The sequence below is a fragment of the Equus przewalskii genome, chromosome 32 (assembly GCF_037783145.1).
Source record: "Equus przewalskii isolate Varuska chromosome 32, EquPr2, whole genome shotgun sequence".
Lineage (NCBI taxonomy): Eukaryota > Metazoa > Chordata > Mammalia > Perissodactyla > Equidae > Equus > Equus przewalskii.
The window spans coordinates 1,388,175-1,404,327 of record NC_091862.1 but is presented as its reverse complement, the minus strand read 5'-3'; the positions used below and the strand labels follow the sequence as shown (position 1 = coordinate 1,404,327).

The 16,153-nt window shown below is 45.8% G+C and overlaps 1 long non-coding RNA gene across 1 annotated transcript; it reads right to left on the bottom strand.

Moving 5' to 3' along the window:
• Nucleotides 1-713: 713 nt before the first annotated feature.
• On the bottom strand, nt 714-14,222 carry LOC139080721 (uncharacterized). The gene is made up of 2 exons (XR_011535443.1): nt 13,999-14,222; nt 714-2,739 (listed from the first exon to the last, which is right to left on the bottom strand). It is a non-coding gene; the product is annotated as an uncharacterized lncRNA (long non-coding RNA).
• Between the last annotated feature and the right edge of the window lie 1,931 nt (nt 14,223-16,153).

Genomic DNA, 16,153 nt, shown 5'->3' with positions numbered 1-16,153 from the left:
TAAGCTCTGTTTGTGGTTATTGCTTTTCCACTTAAATAAGTCCCTTTAGCATTTCTTGTAGAACTGGTTTCTTGGTGATAAACTCTTAATTTCTGCTTGTCTGGGAAGCTCTTTATCTCTCCTTCCATTCTGAATGAACCTTGATGGATAGAATATTCTTGGCTGTAAGTCTTTTCCTTTTAGCACTTTAAATACGTCATGCCATTCTCTTCTCGCCTGTAGGGTTTCAGCTGAGGAGTCCGCTGATAGCCTGATGGGCTTCCCTTTGTATGTCACTTGTGGCCTTTTTCTTGCTGCTTTTAGGATTCTCTCTTTATCTTTAATTTTGGGCATTTTAATTGTAATATGTCTTGGTGTGGGCCTCTTTGGGGTTATCTTGTTTGGAGCTCTCTGTGCTTCCTGAACTTGGATGTCTGTTTCCTTCCTCAGGTTAGGAAAATTTTCATCTATTATTTCTTCAAATAAATATTCTGCCCCTTTGTCTCTCTCTTCTCCTTCTGGGACGCCTATCATCCAAATATTAGCATGCTTGTTATTGTCCCAGAGTTCCCTTATACTGTTCTCATTCTGTCTAATTCTTTTTTCTTTTTTCTGTTCTGCTTGGGTGATTTCCTCTAGTCTTTCGTCTAGCCCGCTGATCCATTCTTCTGCATCCTCTACTTAGCTACTGAGTCTCGCTAGTGAATTTTTCATTTCCAGTATTGTATTCTTCATTTCTGATTGCTTTTTTTCTTATATTTTCCAGTTCTTTGCTGATGAGCTCACTGTGTTCATCCAGTCTTCTCCCAAAATCTGTGAGCATCCTCATGATATTTTGTTTGAACTCTTTGTTGAGTAGGTCACTTGTTTCTGTTTCATTTAGTCCTTTTTCTGGGGTTTTATCCTGTTCCCTTGCTTGGCAAGTATTCCTTTGTCTTCTCATTATGCCTCTTTCTCTGTGCTCATTTCTATGTATTAGGTGAGTTGACTATGTCTCCTGATCTTGGAGAAGTGGCCATATGTATGAGATGCCTTATGAGGCCCAGCAGTGTGCTTCCCTCTTGTCAGCAGTCCATAAGAATCAGGAGTGACCCCTTTGTGGGCTACTTGCATCCTTCTGCTGTGGCAGGGTTGATCCCACTGCAGGTACCCAGGGAGTCTAGTTTTTCCTTCCCTGGGCAGCTGTTTGTAAATCCTGTTTAGGGAGCCTCAGCACCATTGGCTACAAAGTCTATCAGCACACTCCTATTGCAGTTTTCCTGTTAATTGGGTTGGCACCCAGTGTAGCTGGTTGCCCGGGTCAGGGGCTTACAGTTGCTATAGGCCTCAGGCCTGCAAGGCTGTTGTCAGTTCTCTTAGGAGTGCAGCTGAATGGGGCTGGTCCTAGGCTCAGGGAGCACTCAATTGTTTCAGGCTTTGGAAGGTGGGGCTGATCCTTTCTATGGCTATTTGTGAAGCACTGGTCTTCTGCCACTGATAAGCCTCACCCCTGACAGGACCACATACACATCAACAGAGTCCTGGTCTGTGCACACTTCCCAACCCCCTGGAGCATACCCCGATGCCACACTGCAGAGGCCCCAACCTCTTCACCAATGGCCCCCACAGTTCTCCTGGTCCTCACACAGGTCCTGCCCCACAGAGGCAGACACGCTTGGCTGCCTGTAGAGGACCAAGGTACCCAGTCAATGCAGGCTGAAAAGTAGCCTGAGGGCTTGCTGTTAGGTAGGGCCAGTCCCTAGGGTGGGTTGCCTGCCCTGGCTGAACTGGATTAAATCTGCGCTCTAGTGGGCATGGCACACCCCTGGGCTAACAGGCCAAGGGAAAAACCTCAATGGCGCCCACCGGGGTCTGTGTCAGCATGCCTGGACCAGCTCAGAACAATGGCCCCCACCAATGTCTTAGTCTCCAGAGAGGTCCCTCCTCTCACCAGAGCCCACCCAGGTGAGTCTCATTTCACCAAAGGACTGTCAGCCTTCTCTCTGGTGATTTTAGTTTGCTGCAATGAGTGAGTTTGTGCATGGGCCCTTTTAAGACCCGTGTCTTTTCGGCCGATAGCTTTTCTGGGGTGTCCTCGCTGCAGCTAATAGCCAGCAAAGCCAGACAGTAAGACCCCCGTCTCAGTTGGGCTGAGTCTGAAGGATGCTTACAGCAGTATTGCCCCTGCTCCGGACCTCACTCCTTCAGGGAGGGCTGCGTACCTCAGGGTGGCTCCTGCCTGGCCAGCTGAGAAGCTCTGCTGCTCCCAAAGATGGCTTTTTTCCTCTCCAGCAGGAATTTCTGCCTCTTCTGCCTTCATCAGGACTGTCCCTTGTTATGGGGGTTCTTTTTATCCAGTTTTCAGTTTTCTCTCCAGGATAATTTTTTCAAAGATAGTTGTAAACTGGTCATGTGAGGAGATGAGTTCAGAGTCTGCTTACACTGCCATCTTGACGAGATCTCTCAAAATTATTCCCAATTTCTAGGATTCTTGTCATCAGCATTCTTAACAGGGATTCCTGACATGACATTCAGGACCCAATGCTCCTGTGTGTGGCACTTACACGTGAGAGCTGCTTCATTCCAGAAACCCAGCCCGAACCAAGACAAGACCGCATGCTGCTCAGGAGGTGTATGTTTCAGAGAGCTAAGCTTTCTCACCTTTCCACAAGGTCCTGCAGCATGATGCTACAGCTGCCGCCGTTGTGCATGGATGAGGAGCGAGAGAACCCCTTCCACAGTTCCTGGTCAGTGAAGACGTCTAGAAAGGTCAGCGTCGATCTAATGGGATATAACGTTATCCCATAAGAATAAAACTCACGAATACTAAATGTAACATAGATCAATAATCAAGAACTTCCTGCAAAAGAATCACATAATTGATGTGAAAGAACCCATCTTGGGAAATGCTGTTGAGGACATTTTCTTTCATTCAAATCAATCTTTTAACTCCTCCTAATGCTAAACCTTTTAAATTGTGCTTAGTCACCTTGCAATGAGAAAAGCCTAGGATTTATGACCTCCTGTATCCATTATCTTTTATCTTAGCCACCCTACTAACACTGGGCAAATCAGTTTAGGCTCTGGAAGGTCTCCCTTAACCAAGTAAAGGCTATTTCTTGAAAATGGAGTCTGTCTTTCCTTCTACCTTGATGCCTTTCCTTTTGTTTCACACCATGTTCCTGGAGCATGTGCCTGGAGCAATGTTTCCCTCTAGGCTTTGCGAGTATCTACTTATAGATTAATTTATGCATATACCTTAAGTACTAATTTTATTTTCCCAGGAAAGCTTACAGAGACTCACAGCAAAATTTTGAGGGAAAGTTTCACAGGGAATCACAGAAAAGTTGAAATATCTCATTGATTCCATTCTCCATCCTTCCCTCTTGCAAGCTATAAAATGTCATTTCTACTCAGCAAATACCAACTAAAATGCAAATACTCCTCCGTAACAGGGTGGAATCACGTGTAAATGCAGCCCAGATTCTTCCTGTGGATATAAGCCTTTAATATTCTTCTGAAGACATACTTTAAGTGATTTTCAAGCTCTCAGAATTAATAGTTCTGGGATATCATTCAACAGAAACAACTTCTAGCGATGGATCAGGATACTAAGCTCCTGCCAAGAACTGGAGCCCTGAGAGTAGACTCTTTCCAGCTTCTTCAGGGACACGAGAGATGGAAAATCCAACCCTAACAGATCATTCAGTCAATTGCCTGACCACTTTTATTTTTCCTTTGCTTCTTTTGTTAAATATCAAGATAAATACTCAACGGTCCACAAGTCTTTGTGAGTGCCAGCCCCTTTCGAATTTTCTTCTGCTGGACCTCATTCTCACTAATTCTCCTCTCTGTCACCAGAACAAATCATCTCCTGATGCCCTCCGTGGTGATTCTCCCGTCTGTTATTTATGACACCCCTCCAGCACTGCTCGGCCCAACATCTCAGTCGTCTTGTCCTACCAGGTAAGTCAGAGAAACTCACCACTCTCCTTACTGTTGTTTTCTCTTTTCTCAAACTCTTACTAATTGGCCCGCATCTGATTGCCTGTCCTGTGGACGGTGGTGAGAGGCTCCTATAGGGAGTGAGAGCTGCTCAAATTGCAGTCACAGGATGTGCTCAGGGCATGGAAGGTGGCCACGTGGAGACCCAAGGCAGACAGGACAGACAGGACTCTACCACTGATCCTGCGGGCCCGGGAGGGCCAGGTGGTTCCACTGTGGCTTCTGTTCTCTCTATTGCGGATGCCAAAGACTGCTTCATCTTATCGGAAAGTAGGGGGGCACAATGTGAGATGAAGGGGATATGGAGGGTTGTCACTTCAGCAGGATAGAGACTTGGCCGCTCCCAAACAGAATGAGAGAGTCTGTCACTGTGTGGAGTGGCAATTTCGGACTGGCTTCCATGGCAGAGCTTGGTAACTACCAAGCAACCCCAATGACTTGATTTCCATTTCAACTAGGCCAACGCTTAGTTGGTGTAGATGCCGTGATGTTGGCGTTGGAACTATAGGAGCTGCAATCTGCCTCTCCAGCTGGAGCCTGTTTGGGGCCGACCTGAGGGGCTATGGAGGGAGACCCAGGCTGGAAGGAGAGGGCCACGTTTTTCCACGGTTGCTCCAGTGGGCTGCACTTCCCAAGAGCGGGTCCCACCCCAACACCCCAAAAGCGGCAGCTTCTTTCCAGAGTTGGTTTCATCACACCTTCCTCTGGGACACCAGTCAAACAGAGGCCCCGTCCCTGCTCCTGCTCCAGCCCAGAGATGCCGATGCCGATGGATCTGTCCTTCCTTTTCAAGGCGTGGCCTCCTCCAGGTTTCCAGGTTGCAGCCGCTCCAATCTCCTCCTTCTTCAGCGTTTCCTCCCACTCTTGTGACCATGATGATACCTTATGGTTCTCTCCTTTCAGTGACTACTTGAAACTTGATACCTAGCTGGTCATTCTTGATGTTATCATGTCTCTGTTCCAATAACTGGTGATGATTATGTCTCTGTCATTGGCCTAGCCAATACCGATTAGATTTTCTCTGGGTTTCAGATACCTCACTCTGTTTCTGGATATGACCGCGTAAACGTGAGGCCCGTCTGTGCTGGGGCCACTTTGCAATAATCCAGGAAGTCAGCCCAAAGTGATGGCAACACCACGGCAAGACAGAGGGACAAATAATGACACCAGTGAACTGTTAATCCTCCTCTTTCCAATGACAAGACCCACTACGTCCCTAGCGTCATAGAAATCAACTTGATTCTGGTGCCCTTTGACAAGCTCCGGGAAGTGTCCCAAATGCTGTGATCTGCCATTTGTGCTGTGTCCACACAGAGACCCAGCCCTCGCCTTCCCCCACTCTGAGCTCTGACACCACATAGAGTCTGGAGCACACAATGACATCGTATCACGATTGGTATGTGCTGCTTCCTGTGTTTATCTTGGGCTGCCCAGCTAGATGTTCAGCTTCTTAGAGCAGAGATTCAGCTTTCTCTTCTTGTACGCCAGCAACATCTGGCATAAAACTAAAATGATGTTTGGTACTCAACAAAGAATGATGGATTAAATGAGCATCTTGCATTCATCTTGGGTGTAGTAAGTAAGTAAGTAAGTAATTTCCTGTGCCATGTTCTTTTGGCATTTGTTTGTATATTGCATATCATCAGAAAAGGTATTTAATAATTGTTACCTGGGAGTCTTAGGAGAAAACTAGGTTTAGGAAGACCCCTATATGAGCAGCTCAAGGAGGAAGGTGACCAGCAAGAACTGGCCAGGGACAAGGAAGCAAAGAGACAGCCAAGCAGTTCAGAATTGAAGTAGAAGGAACAGGAAGAAGAACAAACGAGAGAGGAGAGGAAAGGAGGGCCTGAGGGCTGGTCAGAGGACTCAGGAACAAGAGCATCTGATGCTGAACTTGAGTCTGCTGTTTGCCACCATGTGTGTCCCCACAACTCCAGTGCAGCCTGCTGCTTTCAGGAGGGTCTCCTTACTGATTTCCTATTTGTTTGCTTCTGCGTGTGTGTTTGATGACTGATTGTTCTCCAGTGGGGAGGGGATGGGTTGGGTGGGGTGTAGGAATTATGGGAAAAGTGGAATTCCTTCTCTGGGTCAGCATGCATAGAATGTGAGAAGGCGGGAGTGTCAGATGACACAAATCCTGAGCAAAGTCAGACAAGGATGGTGAGAAGTTGCAGATGTCGACTGTGCCAGGGAGAGAACTTAGGGTCTCTGCCAAGACAAACGAATGAACTCTATCATCTATCATTTATCCTCTATCATCTATGTCTATCTATCCATGTATCTCTATAACTATCAATATCTATATCAAAAATCTATCTGTATCTATAACTATCATCTATCTTTATCTATAATAATCTATCAATATCTATAGCTGTCATCTATCATCTATCTATATCTATCTATAACTATCTATCAATATCTATCATCTATATATAACTATCATTTATCTATCTATAATTGTCTATCATCATCTATCTATCAATATCTATAACTATCTATCTATAATCTATCAGCTGTCTATCTATATATCATCTATCTATCTCTCCATCTATCTCTCTACCTTTCATCTATCTATAATATACCACCTTCTGAAGATAAATAAAGCCATTGGTCTTCATCCATTTGGGCTGCTATAACAGAATACCACAGATTGAGTAACTAATAAGCAACAGACATTTGTTTCTCACGGTGTTGGAGGCTGGAAGTCTGAGATCAGGGTGCCAGAACAGTCAGGTTCTCATGAGAGCCTTTCTCTGGGTTGCAGACGGCCGTCTTCTCCCTGTGTCCTCATACGTTTGAAGGGGTGAGGGAGATCTCTGGGGTTATAAAGGCACTAATCTCATTCATGGGGGATCCACCCTCATGAACTAGTCACTTGCCAAAGGCCTGCCTCCCGAGATCGTCACATTGGGTGTTAGGATCGCAACACAGGAATTTGGGGGATACAAACATTTAGTCTATAAGAGCATTGGAAGCAAAAACATCAGAGCTCCAGAGCCATCGGACATAAAGAGGATGCTCAGAACTCTCCAGGTAGAAGTTACACCTCTGCAGACAGGTCTTCAGTTCACTCTCGTCACAGCCGAACAGTGCCTGGTACCAACCAGGCTCTAAACGGCTATGGTTCCATGATGTTGACAGATATTTATTAACCACTCGCTTTGTTCCAGATGCTGCATTAGACATTAGCCACATAGCGGGAGAAAAGATAATTTCTTAAATCGCTGTTGAACTGATATATTAACTAAATGCCGTGAAGGAAAATAAAATACAGATGACCATGAGAGCACGTAACTAGAGCTAACCTTGCCTCGGGGGCACAAAACCTCTTCATAGGTCAGGTGGGCTGCCCATGGGGCAGCCTGACCCCCTAACAGCACCCAGGAAGAGGATCCAACCATCAGGTGGGCACCTCGCTAGCCTCCACTATGGCTCCCTGACATGGTAACAAGACCAAAGGGCGAGAGCAGCCCAGGCAGAGGAAAGCTCAGTGGAAGAGGGACGGAGGCAGAAGTCTCTGGACCTGTTCAAGATGAGAGAGGCCAGGGAGGTCAGGCTGCAGGGAGCAGGGGTGAGGGAGGCACGTGGGAGAGCAAAGCTGGAGGGACGTTGGAGGATCTCGGCCGTCTCTAAGTCACATGAAGGTTTGGAATTTCAGCTGGAGATCAACAGAAAGTCGTGAAGGGGTTTTAAGCCAGTAAGAAATCAGCTCAGAGTTCTATTTTCAAAAAAATATCTCCGGCTATTAGACAGAGAATGGAGGGAAGCCAGCTTGAAAGTTGGGAGTCTGGACATCAAGGATGGGCCATGAGGATAAAGGACGGAAAGGACCCGGGTTTACCAGGAGGCAGAACTGACTGGCCGGGTGATGGGTGTGAGGGGAGATGAGGGAAAAGGGGCCGATTTTCCATCTGCGGTTGGTTGGCACTGGGTCCCTCAGGCTACGGACAGTGGCCAAGGAGAAGGTTTGTCGGAGGCCCCACCAACGTTACCCACAGGTGTCCTAGATTACAAGAAAGCATGGTGCCAAGGAAGATGCCCTTGGAGACTTTTCCTCATAAAAAGCACTGTCACATGGAGTCGGGCAATGACACATTTCACAATAATCCTGGGGTTTTAAACAAGAGGCTCGGATGGCCAGTGTGAGTCGTTTACTCACACTTAGCAATTATATGTTAAACTAACGAAAGGCAAAGAAGGCAAGAAACCCATCTTTACTGAGCACCCACTCACAGGTCTTTCTTGGAGATGCTGATTCAGAACAGGACGCACATTATGTAGCCAGAAGGGAGAAAGTTCAGGGTTTCCCAGTGGTTTCTGGCCCTTGGAAACGTTACACGGAGCACACATCGCCGCAATTAAGGCGACATAAAGATTCTGCAATACTCCTGGAACAGTCCTCCTTTTTCCATTCTAGATGTTCAGAAACAGATATTTATGGGTTTTCGTTAGGTGTACCTCTCCAGGAAAGTCTCATATTGGTGTTTTAGCGTAGTTTATACAGAAAGGCAGACGCTCTGTTTTTATCGTTGAGGACAAAGAGACATTAACGACGAAAGATTAACAGCCAGTCTCTGATGTGTGGAGCAGAAGCGCGCCGGCCCCAGCACTGCTGGAACTTGAGACGCCTGCAAGTGATTATCCTGTGCTCTCGCCGAGAGGGCCCGTGGCGGTAGCTGAGGGTGAAATATTGCTCTGTGGCTTGTTGCCTCCTTTTGCAGAGCTCCCTCTATTTTATTGCTCTGGTTTTACAGCGCTCTTACTCAGCAGAGTGTATGTTACATGACCCGCTGCAGTGGGGTTGGGTTTGCTGGTGTTCCAGAAGCTGGAGCTAACGTCAGGGTGTCTGTGCTCTCTAGATGGTGCCTAGTCTTCCATGACAAGGACTGCTCTGTGCTCAACCCGGCCTCGATGCCTTCCAAATGAGGGACACAGATATGGTAACAGCCTCTTCACACCCTCTCGAGTTGCTGTGTTAAACTCAGACATCTTTGCCATTGGATATAAAATATTTGGAATTTGGTAAATTTGTTGCTAACCCTTGATGCCTTTCTTTCTCCTATGTGTTTGCATCATAATGTCATTGATGACATAGCACTGAGCGAGGTTGACTGTCAAAATATTTGACCCTTTTTAGCTAGATTTCTCCCATGCAGTTGCTGGAGGAAATCTGGATTTCTTATCTAAGAGGTGCAGTCAGTAAGTGTGTTACGCACACCTGGCAGCCGCTGAGAGTTACATCAGAGACGCCTGTGAGTCCATCCAGTACACTGCAGCTTCGTAGAGAAGCTTCCTGACCACGAGTCCGAAAGGACAGGTCTGTGCAGCCTCCTGCCCTGCCCTTCAGCCAAGGCTCAGTGGACTAGGAAAGCGGCCGCAGATACGAGCAGATGAGTTCACACACTCTCCTGGTCGCTCCTCCTCCACCTTCTCATCTCTCAGGGAAGTGCTGGACTTTATTTAAAAAAAATATATATATATATATATTCGTTATATGCAGAGTGTGCATTTGAACTCAATTTCCATTCAGGCATCTAATAATGTGAGTCAAAAACCAAGAGAAGTTTAGTCTTTCCTCTTGCTTTACGGAAAACACGGGCACGCACCACACGATTGCAGCCTGTTAGAGCTCTTCTAGAAAGGATGGTCTCTGTTTTAAGAATTTGAAGTCGAGTGGCGCATCACATTCTGTTCAGGGCAGGTGGGGCCCCAGAAGACCTGACTCCCCCTGGGTCTCCCTCCTGAGACCTCTGCTGTGCAGCATGCCCTGGAACCCGATGGCACATGTATCTTTTCAACCAAACCTGTTTTCTTAAGGTTCCTGGAGCGGCTTTCACTCCTGCTATCTGTGCATGCATAAACATGTGAAATATACTCCTTGCTCCTGATGAATTTCCATCTAGTGAAGGAAAAGGATCGCAAGCAAACAGTTTCAGCACGATGTAGTGAATATTTCATTCATTTGTTGAGGTAAAATAGACTTGAAATGACACCACAAGTTTTGTTTATAGAAAACTAATCTGAAAACTTTACACCCATCTCAGTGGACTCAGTATTGATATAATCCGTTTTAGTGGCAGTCTTTTTATTCTAGTCTGTCGATATAATAGTTAAGTGATGTGAGTGGACAAATTATATACATAATTTTTCCTACCGGTGACATCTGCAATCATTAGTGCTTTATCAATAGAGCAATAAGAAAATACGACACATGAGTGCAAATATGTAGCAAAGTGTTACATTTACAGGAATATTGCTTTGCTACCATCCATCAACTGTTTTCACGTTGTTTCACTGTTTCATTTAGTGTGTTTAGCTCTACAAAAAAATGCAGAGGAAACAGGGAAGGGATTTTTCTATTTATCAAAATCTGAATACTAGCAGTCACACTTATTTTACACAAACAAGTCCATACATAATACATCTATTCCCCCAGGGAGCTCTTCTCTGGCGTGCGCCATAGGCCCTTGCCCAAGTTTGGAAAAACATTCAGGGACCAAAGAAGCTATTAAGTTCATTGGTTCTTGCTTTTAACAGCTAGACTGTATAAATTTCTCTCTACATATCAGTTAGCAGTCCTGCTCCTCTCAGAAACGCAAGACTCATTTCTTTTCCCATTTACTTGTGTGGTTTGTGTTTTTAAAATGAGAAGACATCCTAGTCTATTCCAAGACAGCCTCCTGTCTGAAAACTGGCATGTTTATAAACTTGCATTGATGATTGTGCGGTTTTCCTCTAATGTGTGTGTAAATGTGTGTGTGCAAAGGTGTCTGCTTGTGTGTGTTTAGAGTGGGTGAGGAAATAATTTATAGCAGTAAATATTGCTCCCATATCCGGAAAACATGTTAACCCACAAATATTTTATAAAGACACTGTCCTTTATTCCAAAGGGTCTATTTGAAAGAAAAACAAAATCTAGTTGTTTCAAATAACATAAAAATTTCCATATATGGCATTAAATCTATCATCATCTGAAAGAATTCAGAGCACATTTGGAATCAAAAGTGGACCAAATTGCTTTTTTCTGCCTAAGATTCAGTTTGTTTTCAGGAAGATAGCAATGAATTTAGTTTAATGGACTACCATAAAGAGAACAGGCACATATGTAGACAATGTAATATATGAATGTGTATGAAGGTAATGTATGAAAACATTAATGAGTTTGAGAAGACATCTTGATAATTAAAACATGAAGAAAGAAGGACTTAGGAATGTCGGGGTTTTGTTTTAACACTTGCTTTGTTTCCTGCCAGGTACTTATGTTTGTCCAGTTCATCGTCAGAAGGATTTCCAGCTGATATTTTGGCTGTGGCGGGAAGAGCCCTGGGACTGGGAATTCTGGTTCTGGAAAGGATTCCCTCATGCTTATGCAGTTCAGTCTCCTTCAGCTGTAACATGAAGGGAATTCCTCCCCAGCCTCCTGTCCACACCAAAGCTGTGAGGAGGCTGGGGTCTTTTCAGGGGTCTCCAGGAGCAGTGAGTGCACGGGGAGTCCCGCTGGAGCGGCCCTCGGCTCCAGGATGGTCTGCAGAATAGAAAGATCCACAGGTCTAGGGGCATGGAGTCCAGGGCCCCAGGTGAGAGACCACCCAAGTCACAGGCAGAATGGGGTCTTCAGGCAATGGACTGACATTCAGGGCAGGGCTCAGCTCTCAGCAAGGAGCTGGAGGGAAGTAGGAACTGACTGTCGGCCTCTGAGGAAACCCCTTTGGTTACAGAACGGGGCACCATGGTGGGGCCCAAGGGAGATCGAGACTCCTCAGCCTCTGGAGGGCCCAGTAGGCACAGGCCAAGGAGCCACATCCCTGAAGTCAGGCCCTAGATCTGGGTAGGGTGGACCTGCAGCGGCCCATGCTGGTAACATCGACTCATCCAGGCTGAAGAGAGCGGGGGGTGGGGATTGTTTTGGGGGATCAAGCATCTGGATGTGAAATTCTAGGTAAACTGCTAAGTGTAGTCATTTCTCAGGTGGAATCAACTGACTCTTTCTACACTCTGTGCATTAGCATCTGAATTTTTCTGGAGGATCAAAATATGCTTGATACGCAGCAGATGAGACTCTGGTGGTCCTGGGCAAACACAGATGCATGAACATGTCTATTGTTAACAACAAATTTGCAGGACAGTTTTTGGGTATCAAAGCCCTTCCACGGCATCGTCTCCTGGCTTGTCCTTGTAGTTACCAAATGTTACCAAATGTTTGTCTGATGTTGGGATACATTTATACAAAAGAGTCTCTGGGACAACATTCAGGACAACATTGCTGAATGGTCCAGCAAATGAACGAATGCCTTTCAGTTTATTATTTGAGATCAGAAGATTCCCTAAGACCCATGTGCTTGTTTCTCCTCTGTTAGTTTATCTTCATAAGTCCATGCCCCCCACACTCACACACACAGAGTAAGGCTTTCTTGGGACAAGCTGAGGTCAAATCTTGGGTCAGCCCTTCTTCAGCTTCCCAAGCCCTGGAGTGCAGATGCATACATTTTTGGGGAGTTTGGCAATCCTTATCCTGCCCAGTCTCATCAGGCCCGTGAGTATGCATTGTCCCTGACCACAGTCATGAATGTCTCGCAGCCCATCCCCAGTGGGTCAGTTCTTGCTCCCACATCACTAGGCTTAGAAAAGGCAAGTGTCTGGTATGCTTGTGGGGAACTTCGTGTGCAGCCAGAGGCAATCGGTCCCAGGAATCTGGGTTCTTCCTATCTTGGGTCATCATAATTGAACTTTTCTGGGCAACTTGGAATCTTGGTGTCTGACGAAGTTCATGATACTCGTTTAAGGTAAATGTTGAAACTTTCCATTTCATAATAAAGTAAAAACTAGATATATTCTCACTGGCCATCAAGAGAACCACAAATGATGTGCTGATTCTTTTTTCATAGAAATATTTTTTTAAGTCATGTATTGGCAAGTAATGTAATAGCTATTTCTGGTTTTTGAGCTTTTCTTGAATAAGAATTCTGGACTTAGAATGTTGAAGATGGCTTCTATTTTAAAACTAAGAAAATATACAATTACTTTGAAAAGATTAATTCTGCATAACTTAGTGTTATTAAAATATACAAAACTTGTAGTTTATTAAACTACAGGGAAATCCAAACACAAAATAAGCTCAAAAAAGTGATGACAGTCCCTGCAGTGGGTCTCAGGAGGGAAAACAAACAGCAAAGCTTAAAGCTTACACATCCTGGCTGTAGAAAATCAAGTGGGATCTCTGAAGCCACAATACGGCCCCAATAACAATCGGTGAACACGGAGTTTGACTATGTGAAGTGAGATCCGGTGAGAGATGGAGAGAGAAGCAATGTGCGCGTCCCACCAAATGCTCAGAGTGTCTCAGAGCGTCTCTGCCGGCCTGCAGATGGTCTTCTGCATTTTACAGGTGACAAAAGTGCATGTCTGGCGGCTGAGCGATTTGCCAGAGTCACACAGCTAGGAAACGATAGAGCTGCAATTTGTGTCCCAAAATCTGTGTTTCTTATTACAAAACAGTATCTGCCTTTTACAAAAGTTAACTTTTGTTCATGCATGGATGATTAAAAAAAATGATTATAAAATAATAGCCTACATCACAGATCAAAATTAAGGATCCTGGTTCCGTCATGTATTTGCTCTATGAACTTACACAGCTCACTCACCGCCTCCGTTTAGAGTCTTCATTTGCAGAAAAGGGTAACTCTGCCTGCTGGGACCAGTTCATTTGTTATTAGAATTAAGTGAGAAAATAAGGTATCAAAATCTCTAGTTTTTTCTTTTTGTAATAGAATCGTGTTTTATGTGTAGTTTTACTCCATCTGGAAAGTATTTTGGTAGCAATTTCCTTTTCATCATTTTACTGCTGAACACAGCGAATAACAGGAAAGTGGAGAGGCAGCAAGAAGAGGAGGCAGAGAAGTTACGAGATCTCAAACCTACCTCCCTGGCTGTCTCTGGTACCCAACTTCTTATTCGTTTTGAAGACCCAGCTGGAGCCTCCTTCTGTACCTGATTTTATTTTAAGAGTAGATTTACCCAGCCCTCCAGCCCTCTTACCTAATGCCAAGACGAGATCACGAAGATATTACCCCTGTCCCAGCTGGACGATGCTGCAGGCTGGATTGTGTCTGCCTTGCCTGGGGATTCCCATGTCTGGGAAAGTCATTGCATTGCCTTCCTTAGTTTCAACAAGTTTTCTCTGCCTATGGTCCCAGGCTGTCTTTTCATCTCTAGGCTCAAAAGAAGAACCTCCATTTTTCCCAGAACACAAGCCGATGACTGACTCTTGCTCACCAGTTCTGAGTCAGAGGAGTGTTTCTCCTCCCCCCATTCGCTACTTCTTCAGGCCATCCTCTCTCCAATCCCTTCTCATTGCCCCATCTTCATGTATGATGGGCTTGATACTTTCGTTTCCCAAGAAACCATCCTATTTTTCTTCTTCCTTCCACAACTAAACTTACTGAAAGCAGGTGGTCCACCTTGACCACCCCATGTCTGTTCTATCCTCTTCCCTCAGCTCCCAGGCATGGGCTTCCACTCTTGGCGCTCCACTGGAAATGCTCTCTCCTAAGATGCCACTGACATTCCCATCTCCAGATCTAAGGGGTCCTCTGCTAATCTCATTTTCGTTGGCCTCTGTACAAAGAGAAGCGCGAGGCTGACGTATCTCTGCTCCTGCTTCAGCCCAGGAAGGACTGACCTGCAGGGCTGTGCCAGAGAGGAGCTTCTGAGAAAGATGCTACTGCAGAGGAGAGAAGAGAAGTCTGCAGAAGGAACACACACAGATGGAAGAGTGGGAGGACCACGGGGACTCTAACTCCAAATATTTGCCAAGTTTCACTCAGTTTCGCAAAAGCCCTTGAAATCCCTTTTTTTTCTTAGAATCAGTCAAATCTGTTTAAACAAAATCCCTCATATCCTTATACTGCAAAGGCAGTGATGTCCCATATAGAGGTTGGAGTTTGGCATGAGGAAAGAAGAGAGAAGAAGAATACAGCCTTTGATGTGGAACACACGCACGTTTGTGACATCTCTTCTCGCACCTGAAATCAACTCCTGTTCCCTTATTGTGGGTGTCAACGTTCCTCCAGAAATGATGCAAGGCCTTGTTCAGAAATGGGGGAAATCCTTTTCCAAACCAGATTCCATGTGCTCCAGGGAATTCCAAGGCATAATAAGAAATGCTGTTTTGAACTCAAAATGGCGAGTCTCTCAGAAGATTCTTCTAAGCTGAGTGTGTTAGACTCCAGCCCTTTTAGATGGAAGTGGCAGAAATGCAACTTAGACACCAGAGCACACTCTCGTCCCTGACCACATCGTTGAGTTCTGTGTCCACTCCGAGCTCTTTAGTGGAGAACTGACCACTGTTGGAGGAGAACTGCTTATAAACGAGGGTGTAAATCACAGATTTACTTTGCCATGCCCAGGGACGGGACACCGAGGCGGTGCTGTCTCCCTTTGCAGGAAAACCTACCCAGGGAGCCCGCAGTGGATGTTCCTCATTCCTGGGCTGCAACCCCTCCGACCAGCTTCAATGAGAGCCGCAGCCACGTGGACACTTCCATCCCTCTCTGACGGCTTCCCACCTCAAGTGCAGACTGTCTCACATTTTCTACTTCATGGCTTCCCTCTCTGTGCTCCGCCCACAGCTGAGCGCAGTCCGGAGTTAAGGGGCACTTAAAAGCTCTGGGGGTTTGGTGTTGGTGGATGAAGACCCCAGACTCCTTTTGAACTTCTGATTCCCCAAAAGGGCCCTGGGAAACTTGAGCTTGTATGCCACCACCGTAACCCCTCAGCCGTGTGCACTTCAGTCCCCTCTCTCACTCTACACCTCCCTGGCGGCTGCAGCCTCCTGGAACCACCTCTGGAATAAATGACCTGAGCCCAAGTCTGTGGCCAGGCACTGCTTCAGGCAGAACGCAGAGAAGACAAAGCCCGGTTGCACAGCTGCCTTGGTTATTAGAAATCAACACAAGGAAGCCAGCCTTATTATTGTAAAAGCTGCAATCATCAAACCTCGATAAGAGTCATACCATGATTGTCCAGCCCCTGAGAATGGAACCATCTGGATTTTCACACGCTTCATCAAAGTCCTCTGCCCTGCAAGGGAGTCTGGATTCTCATTCTCTACCGCCCCTTTGTCTGGGCTCCAGGGTTGACTCCCCTTTTTCCAATAGCACCATCTTCTTTTAGCAAATCAACTTGCAGTGGA